General features: G+C 35.0%; 1 long non-coding RNA gene, 1 other non-coding gene and 1 pseudogene across 2 annotated transcripts; 2 read left to right on the forward strand and 1 right to left on the reverse strand.

Moving 5' to 3' along the window:
* Positions 1–809: 809 nt before the first annotated feature.
* On the reverse strand, positions 810–3,322 carry LOC137837343 (uncharacterized). Its single transcript, XR_011085435.1, has 2 exons — positions 2,765–3,322; positions 810–1,912 (listed from the first exon to the last, which is right to left on the reverse strand). It is a non-coding gene; the product is annotated as an uncharacterized lncRNA (long non-coding RNA).
* Positions 3,323–6,650: 3,328 nt separating this feature from the next.
* Positions 6,651–6,725, forward strand: TRNAC-GCA (transfer RNA cysteine (anticodon GCA)). The gene has a single exon. It is a non-coding gene; the product is annotated as a tRNA-Cys (tRNA).
* A 146-nt stretch (positions 6,726–6,871) lies between these two features.
* On the forward strand, positions 6,872–8,001 carry LOC137837344 (16.9 kDa class I heat shock protein 1-like; annotated as a pseudogene).
* The last annotated feature ends 2,415 nt before the right edge of the window (positions 8,002–10,416 follow it).

Genomic DNA, 10,416 nt, shown 5'->3' on the forward strand with positions numbered 1-10,416 from the left:
ACTCGTATTACTCAATCAACAATTACAGACATAGTGAATTTTAAGCAAGATACAGGCCTTATCAGATTCTTGAAGAACAATATATGATTTAACCCAACAACCGTTCAAAAACAACATTTTCAATTTTCAAACAACATATTTATTTTATTACATATTATCAGATTCCAAATTTAAAGCAAAGATCAAGGAAGGAGAAAAGCACATGATTTTTATACTGGTTCACTTATTAAGAGTTTCATTCCCACCTTAAACCAAGATGGATTTCACTAAGCAAAAACAAAATTTACAAACACTTCTTGGTTCTTGAACCCTCCAAGAATAAAGAACACAAGTTGAAAAACCCTATTTCAGCAGCACACTACCTTCTTGAAACCCTATCAAGAAGAACAATTACAAACACCTTTACAAAGAATAAATATACGAAAGAAATCTCCTGGATTGTAGATACAAGAGTTCAAAGACAAGACCCTCACAGCTACAACATTTTGACAGAACCTTTAACCTTTAACCAAAAGTCACCAACACAAGAGAACTTGACAGGCAACCTTCAAAACCTTTTGAAAACAGTTTCAAAGACAAAAGAATTTTGAACAAGATTGCTTAATTGAATTTTAAAACACTGGTATTACTCAATCAACAATTACCGACATAGTGAATTTTAAGCAAGATACAGACCTTATTAGATTCTTGAAGAACAATATATGATTTAACCCAACAACCGTTCAAAAACAACATTTTCAATTTTCAAACAACATATTTATTTTATTACATATTATCATATTCCAAATTTAAAGCAAAGATCAAGGAAGGAGAAAAGCACACGATTTTTATACTGGTTCACTTATCAAGAGCTCCATTCCCACCTTAAACCAAGATGGATTTCACTAGGCAAAAAGAAACTTTACAAACACTTCTTGGTTCTTGAACCCTCCAAGAATAAAGAACACAAGCTGAAAAACCCTATTTTAGTAGCACACTACCTTCTTGAAACCCTATCAAGAAGAACAATTACAAACACCTTTACAAAGAACAATTATAGGAAAGAAATCTTCTGGATTGTAGATACAAGAGTTCAAAGACAAGACCCTCACAGCTACAACATTTTGACAGAACCTTGAATCTTTAACCAAAAGTCACCAGCACAAGAGAACTTGAAGTTTTTAAGAAAAACTTTAAAAAACTAAAACGAATTTCAAATTCTCACTGAAAGCACTTGAAAACTGTATTCAAATTGTGATTGTAAGGTGTATTTTGACCTGGGATGAACCCCTCATTTTATAGGTTTTAGATCAAAACAAATTTTTAAAAAACAGTTAAAAACTATTATAAAAAACAGTTAAGAACTATTATAAAAATAACAGATTAAAGTTTAAAAGAACAGATTGATTTTTGAAAATACACTTGGTCGTTGTATAACCTCGTTCAGTTTAGTTGATAACGGTAACTGTGAGCAAAACTGAATTTGACATCAAAACAGAATTTTGAAAAAGGCTTAACAATTTTGCACCAATACAAAAAGAATCAATTGTTTTGTAAAACAACAAAATGATTTTTTTTGTAGTAAATTAGTTTTTGAAAGATTTAACATAGATTTTGAAAAAATACTTTCTAAGAAACCCTTGTGTTTGAGCTCATCACTCTGGTTATGGGATATAAGGTATATCATAGTGCAAAAGGCTTATTTAAACAACCTCTAACCTAATATGGAACATGAAATACAATATTCTTCAGCCTTCAAAAAGATTTTCTTCATCAAACACTTTCTTTATCCAAGTTGAGTGGAGTCTTAATTTATCTTCAACCATCTCCTTCTGTTTGATGGAGACAAATCCCCATTTCTTTGAAGGGAGACTCATGGCCAAGTCAATAGCTTCTGCACTTTGATAAAACATACCACAGCTTGCATAAAAATCTGCACCTTAAAAAAATAACAGAACATACAATACCTGCATACCTGAACTTCTTCTCCCCCTTTGTTTTCATCAAATTGGTTCACACATAAAAATCAAGCAATAAAGATACACGCATAATAGTTCAAATAGAGTTTTAAAGTGCCAAAGCACAATGCAGTCCATAATAAAAACCAGTGTAGAAAAATTAAAAAACAGTCTAGATAAACATTTTATAAAGCACATAAAGGAGAAATCACTTGTTACTATAATAGAGCTATGCAAGCTTCTCTTGAAAAGCTTCTAAATTTTCACTTTTCAACCAGGAAAACTCTAACACCTTTGGAACATTGATTTGCTTTCTTTTCATTTCATGTATAAAGGTAGTTAAGGCGTCAACATCTTTAGCAAACCATTTTTCAAGTACACCTTGATTACTGTTGTGTTCTCGTTATCTTCTCTTTTTGTGTGAGGAGGATGCATTTTTGGATGCTACTTTGACTGCACACATTGGAGAAGAAAGAGAAAGAGAAGAAAGAGAAAGAGCTAGAGACTGTGTTAAAGAAGAAAAGTAACTAGAATACTAAGAATGCAGAGCTAATGGAACAAGGAATGACCGAAGCATCTTTGCTTCACTCCAAACCATCTTCATTGCCAAACTCAAAATCTTCCAATTACAATTACGAAACCGAAAAAGCTAAAGAATAGTTTTAGTATGAAAAGAAAAGAAAACCTTAAAAAAGGGGAATGAAGAATTTAGTTGGAGAAGTTGAAATGATAATGATTTTGGAGTGGAAGAACGAGAAATAGAGGATAGATTGAATGAAAAAATTGAAACGAAGAAGAGATAGAGGATAGAAGAAGAACCAACCAACCATTGTTGCTGCTCCTAAATCCCAAATTCAATTCAAATCCTGAATTGAATTCATCGCCTCGCATGTGTGGTTGAGACGAAGGGCAGCTCATCCGCTAGTTAAAAGTTGTCGACACATCAAAGCCAGAAATTGGCGCCGCCATCAAAACCCTAAATGATCTCAAATTGGAGAAAACCTCCATCGATCGCTCTCTCCTAAGAGCTTCCGACACCGGTGAGGCAAGAGTGGATGCCACTGACGGTGAAGATGATGATCAAGAGAAGGGCAGTGCCCAAGGGGAAGCCAAAGGAAGGGGGAGAGCTCATTGGCGTCGCAGCCAAAGGAGACGCTGCCGAAGGCTTGGTCGGTGGAGCAAGACGACGATGCGGGGGTTACGGGGTTAGGGAACACCACCACCACTTGCCACCTCACATCTCTCAATCTCACCTCTCTCTACCATATAAGTAGCTCACTCTCACATAAGCTACACATAACCTTGTAAGGTGCAACTTAACAGAAATAACCATTTTGGATACATTTTAAAAAACATAACGTTGTAAGGTTGTAAGGTGCCACATAAGAAGCTCTCTTTGTAGTTTTTTTTTTAGTATATTCTGTTTAATGTTATTCCCATCTAAATTGACATGTTCAATTATAACTCACCAAAAAAAATACATAAATTCAGAGAATCAAATTATATATATATATATATATATATATATATATATCAATGAAAATGTATTACAAATACTAATAGTATTTTTACCTATATTTCTATTTATCCATCTAATTCCTACACTATTGATTAGCTATCCTAGAGTTATAAAAATTTAGGAAATATTTGGACCAAGAATGTCTCACATATGTTATGGCTTCCAAAGACATTGGTCGCTCATCCGTGAAGAACTACATTACAAAATAAGGTTCACATAAATTAGTGTTAAGATACATATATGTTAAGAATTATAAAAATAATTTACCATCATGTTACCTGATCCTAATCACTTTTAAGGCCTAGTCTTACAATGGTAATCATCCATTGCATAACATAATAGCCACACTATTACACTATAATTTAATAAAAAGTAAGAGTTCATATTGATAAACAATGAAAAGAGAAAGACAAAAATTACAAACATTTAGTGTTATCCACTTCAGATTTTGAAAATTTGAATTGGATTGACCTTTTAGGATGTTATATCCACACCATGAACTAATTAATACAAAAAACCGCGTTAGGAGATGCTTAATTAGTAACATACGAAGTTAAGTTTATAGTGTACTTACCTATCAATCATATTCTTCATATGTGTGGATGACTTCTTGTGTAGGGAACAGAACCACACAGTAGTCTAATCAATCATGGATAAGACAAGTAACTGCAATGACCCTATATCATCCATGAAAAGAGTTAGAAAAAATTTAAAACATGAAATAGTAATAATTGATGACTTATAAAACTTACTCATTAATATAAGGGCATAAATAAATTTATTTTCCCTCTTTTTTAGGGTGTTAGTGATGTATGATTGGGTTTCATTTTTCTTTGTTCTAGTGAGATTAGTATACGAGGGATCTAAGAATCCATACACATCTTCATTCCCATCGTTGATAGAAACTCCATGCAAAAATCTACAAGTTATTAGTTAAAGCATAATCAATAATAATTTAACATAAAGTAAATTGAAACAATTCCGTGAAACTTTTATTAGTCAATCCATTTATTTCCATCAAATTCATCAATCTTAACATCGTCGACAACCATGTGAAGTTTGTTGTTCAAACAGTTAACGCAGGGACACGTAATCTTTGCTCCATCATGATCACTATTATTCGCGTTATGTTGTGAAAATTGTATAAATTCTTCTACTCATCTTTCGTACTCATCACTTATGCGAACAAAATTAATCTAATTTCGATCCATTATTTTTATAGTAGTCATCCAGGTATTTACTAATGAGTGTGAAATCTCACGTTTACCGAGGGTAGAACAGTAACGAACTCAATACTAGCACATATCAATTGTCGAGGGTTGAACACCCTCGAACTCTACCAAAACATATCAATTGCCGATGGTCGAACACCCTCACCATCAATACCAACACGTATCAATTGTCGAGGGTCGAACACCCTCAGACTTAATACCAACACAATAATTTTATTCTAACCTAACAACTAACATAATATAAATTAATAATAAATACAAATTATAATAAATACTAAATACTAAATATACAAATTAAAATCATTAAATTAATTATAATATTAAATAATATAAATTTGTCTACCATCTAATAATTTAATAATTTTATTCTAACCTAAAACAAAAATAATATAAATTTTAAAAAACACAAATTATAATAAATAATAAATAAACAAATTAATTACATTAAAAAAATTAAAACACCACCAACCTTGTGCGTGAAGGAAACGGTGGTGGTGAGAGCGGTGCGACAATGACAGTAGCGACGACAACAACGACGGAGCAAATTGGGCACAATGAAAACCCAAACACCAGCGTGACAATAAAACAGTAGTGACCTTCGAACAAGAAAAGAAATAAATAAGAGAAACGAAAAAAATACAAAAAACCATGGTGAAGAAGAAGTAGAAAGCTCGAAACGAACTTACAAATGACACGAAAATGCAGGCTCGAGAAGACATGAGGAAGCACCAGAACAGAAAAGTGAAAGACAAACGAAGCATCAGAAAAAGAAAATATAAAAGCGTAAGTGACGCACTCTGTATTAAAGTAAAAAAAGAGTATAAGAGGGGCTCTTTGGTAGAACCGCTTTCTTAAACAAAACGCTTTGTTTTAAGAAGACGACTATGAGATAAAACTGTCATCTTAAATGAAACACTTTCATTAAATGACGACTTTATCTCATAACGTTTTCTTTAAACAAATCATTTTGTTTAAGAATATGACTCTACTAAATAGCCATCCTCTTAAATGAAATTAATTTAAAAAATATTACCCAGTGATAACGTTTAAAGTAAAAACTTCTTAAATGATCAGGTCAATCTCCCTTAAGTGCAAGTGCAAACTAAGTTTATTTTTCTTTTAAATAGTTAAAAATAATTATTCAACCAAATTGGCTAATATTTAAACATATTAATTAGTTAACACTATCATAAAACAAGAATTTAAAATTTTTACACGTGCGATTAAAAACCTAGTGAAGTTTAAAAAATATAAATGACATCACAGAAAAAATGATTTATTTTAATTTAATGTTGTTTATTATAAATTTAATGATATAAAAAAGTATTTATCCTGAACAATCGCTTACTAAGCAAACTATTTTATTTAGACAATCTCTTTTATATAATATTTGTTTTTTTATATATTTTTTCTTATTTTTGTATATTTTTATTATAAGAAGAATACAAATGCAATTTCTCCAAACAAGAAAATGCTTGCCAACCTGAAAAATTGTAGGAAAATTCCACCACGTAGCACCGTCATTTCCTACGTGTCCTTCACAAAGCCACCATTCTCATGGTGGATAAGACGGGAAGCGGTGCACAATTACAAGAATAATAAATATTTTTATTTCTAAAGTATTAAACTAGTGATTGATTTTTAGTTTGTGTATAAAAAATGTCTATAAATAAATTTTCATATTTTAAATATTGTCATGAGATATTTGAAGAGGAAATCAGTGATTCAAAATTAATAAAATAAAAAGTTCCTAAAAAATGTAAATTATGAGTAAATTTATTGAGATTTAATGAAAAGGTTAAATCATTAAAATATTTCTTAAAATTATAAATCATCAATTAATTTTCTTTTAAATTGTAGTGATTCGTGAATATGATATCCTTAATTAGAAGGATGAGTATCTTATAACTTTCATAATTTAATAAGTTTTAGTTTAGAATGAAATAACTGTATCATACAAATGGGTTCATAGCTCAGTGGTAGAGCATTTGACTGCAGATCAAGAGGTCACCGGTTCGAACCCGGTTGGGGGGCCCTTAATTTTCCCTTAATTTTGAAATATATTTTTGAGAGAGAAATGGCAAAAATATTGAGGATGAGATTTGTATAATTTAAAATAAATATTTATACTATCAATATCTTATAATTATAATTTTAAAAATTATTAAATGTAAAAACTATAGTTACAAATTCAAAGGTTAGTTGGATGATTTATGGGTTGTAAAATGCACTGTGTATATCTATCTATGAATTCTCTTCATCTTGTTCAGAGAGAACATAGCAGAAGTAATAGAAGATGAATTGGCAAGAAGACCCTTGTTCGTCGTTGCTCTCATCTGAATTGTGGGGCCCTTACAACAACAACTGGAACATTGCTCGTCGTCACGGTGACTGTGATGACATCACCTCTTCTCTAGGTCACGCTCACGTTAACTGTCACGAGACTGAAACAATATCTTCCGTCTTGATCTTCCTGGTTAATTCAATTCTCAAACGCGTTTTATCGTTCTAACACAAAGTTGTCTTCTCCGATTAACAAGACTTGCACAAGATTTTACATGATGAGAATCAATTTGCAAATTTCACAGATTTGTTTATATTGGTAGGCGACTGATTGAATTTTAGCAAGATATTGATTTGAATAAATTCGAGTTCGCTAAGGAATTGAGTTTGAGTTTTAAGAAAACCCTTTAGTTCATAATATACTTTGTCAAGAACATAAAAATGAAGGGAAAGGAAAAGGAGACAGCGGTTATAGCGTGCGTGATAGGGGTGTGTGCGTTGGTGTCTCGCGGGTTCCGATTCGCGAGGTCTCTTTTGTGCAAGCTGAGCGAGTTGTGGAGCCATCACCATGTCAGGGGTGAAGAAAGAGGACCTGAAGGTGGAGGTGGAGGAGAGTAAGATCCTGCAGATAAGCGGCCAGAGGGTGAAGGAGAAGGAGGACCAAAACGACAAGTGGCACCGCACCGAGAGGCAGTGCGGCACCTTCCTGCGCCGGTTCCGCCTGCCGGAGGATGCCGACGCCGACGGCATCGGCTGCAAGCTCGAGCACGGAGTCCTCACCCTCACCGTTCCCAAGGTGAGCAAGAGTGAGAGGAAGAACGTGAGGCAGATTGATGTGGTATGAATATGGAACATGATCGCATGATCGCATGATCGATAATGAGAAGTTGTCGTAATGTTTGAATGATTTTGCGTTATTAGTTTTATGTTATATAAGATGGGAGTAATAAGCCCGTGTTTCGACTTTCCTGTTGATTTAATTGGAGCAGTATACTGTTCGACTTTGATGAATGAATGCAACTTTTTTTCATTCTTGTTCTTGTGGTTTTCTTATTTATTGAGTGAATCTAACAATTAGTATCATGTATGTGGGAAAAAGAGAAAAAAAATCTAACAATTTTTATCATAATATGTGAGAATAAGAGGAAGGAAGTTAAAGAAAAAAAATATGATCATTAAGTTTTGAGAAGTTTTTAGGAGAATGACTTTTTAAATTATAGTGACTTTTTAAATTATAGAGGATCAAGATGAAAAGGATCTTGATATTTGATATGTTTTAATGTGATAAAGTGAAAGAGAAGATATGGCATGATTAATGATTAACAAAACTACAAATCTCATTTGGGATAAAGAACTCAAAGTTCATTCACATTTAGTTTTCATTCACAATTTTGATGAGTTCTTTAACCCAAAACATAAAAATTATGACATATATAACAAAATCACAATTATATCCATTTAGGATGATAAAATCATTAAGTGAAGCAACGTTAACCATTTAGGATGATAAAATCATCAGTGTAGCAACTAGTATATTTTAACAAAATTTAAAAACTAGTATATTTTAACAAGATAGTATATTTTAACAAGATAGTACATAAGTGAAGCTCGAAATAAGACATGATTTACTTCTCATAATGCATTATCTAATATGTTTTATTATTTTAACATTTTGTGGTTTGTGATTAAATAAATTGTACCGGTAGGCACCGGACGAACGTGGCCGACCGACCGAACGCATAACGCATAATAAATGTGAGGGCACGACAAAACTAAGGTGGTTAAAATACACCTCGAAGAATAAGGAATACGCGTTTGAAGAAGATATGTTCCCCGGGTATTCCGGAGCACGATTGGTAAGACCTATCCATAACCACCCTGAGCCTAAGGGGCAGAAAAGTCCATTAGGCAATCCTATAAATAAGGTGCTCAAGCTAGAGAAAGGTACGTTTTCATTCACTTACTAAACCACACTTAGAATCTCACACTTACTTGAGCATCGGAGTGCCTTCGCAGGTACCCTCCCCCGCCGACCGAAGGAGACACCAAGAAGGAACGACCGAACGAAGGAGAAGAAGATCGACACGTCAGCAATTACGCCACGTCAACCGACCGTGCTTGGGCCCCATCTCTCCGTTCAGGTACAATTGGCGCCCACCGTGGGGCCGAGGCAAGATTTCAATTTTTAAAGCTATAATGGTTGCGACAAGGAACAACAACGACGCTATGGCAGAACAGATGACTATGATTCAAACCCTCCAAACTCAGATGGAGGAACTGCGGCAGAAGGGGATGGAAGACCGTCGTCAACACGAAGAGAATAGCGCCGCCAAGAGGAAGAGATCACCTTATTGAGAGAGCAGAATGCACGACTCCAGCGACAGGTCGATAATCCTGAACGAGAAGGCCAATCCCATATGGCCGACCGAACCGCCTCTCGCATACCTACACCGGCCGACACCAATCCTGCTTCCAGAGCTGAAACAGTCGAAAGAAAGTCAAGTAAAAGGGGTCATCCTTTTACAGACGAAATCATCACCACACCACTTCCTAACAAATGGAGAGGCCTCGCCATTAAACTCTATGACGGCTCAACCGACCCGGACGAGCATTTAAATGTTTACAAGACGCAAATGACTTTGTATACCACAGATAATAATGTGTGGTGTAAAGTATTCCCCACGTCGCTTCAGGGAGAACCTCTTACCTGGTTTACAGAGCTACCTCCGAACTCCATTGACGACTTTGACATCCTAGCCGCGAAATTCTCCACTCAATATGCCACCAGCCGACCACATCACATGTCCTCCATGTCTCTCCTAGCGGTACAACAAGAAAAAGGTGAATCTCTCAGAACCTTTTTAGATAGATTCAACAAGGCATGCATGAATATCCGAGGGCTCAAACAGGAAGTCGCGTTACACCATTTAGTTTCGGCCATCCGGCTGAGCCGTTTTACCGAAAGTCTCATCAAAAAGCCGCCTCAAGACATGGAAGATCTTCGAACTCGGGCAACCAAATTCATGCAAATTGAGGAACACATTGACTATCACCAACGGTTCAAAGCCGTTGGATCCGGAGTTCTCAAAGATCAAACCCCAAGCAAAGAAAGGGAATTCGAGACCGAACGGACCGCTCGAACCACCCCAAGGTCCGACCGGAACAGAGGAGGCCGAATCCCCAGGTTTAACAGTTACACCCCTTTAACTGTTCCGAGGGGACGAGCCCTAGATGAAGCACTGCAAACGGATTTAATTCCGACACTAAAACAGTATCAAACACCACCGAATGCAGATACTGCTAAGCGTTGTCAGTACCATCAAAATTTCGGTCACACGACCGAAGGATGTCAAGCGTTGAAGGACAAAATCGAAGAGCTCATCCAGGCTGGCCATTTGCGGCAGTTCGTCAAGAGGACAAGAAATTCAAGACCCCCACCACGGGA

Source organism: Phaseolus vulgaris, chromosome 4 (assembly GCF_000499845.2).
Source record: "Phaseolus vulgaris cultivar G19833 chromosome 4, P. vulgaris v2.0, whole genome shotgun sequence".
In the NCBI taxonomy this organism is placed as follows: Eukaryota; Viridiplantae; Streptophyta; class Magnoliopsida; order Fabales; family Fabaceae; genus Phaseolus; species Phaseolus vulgaris.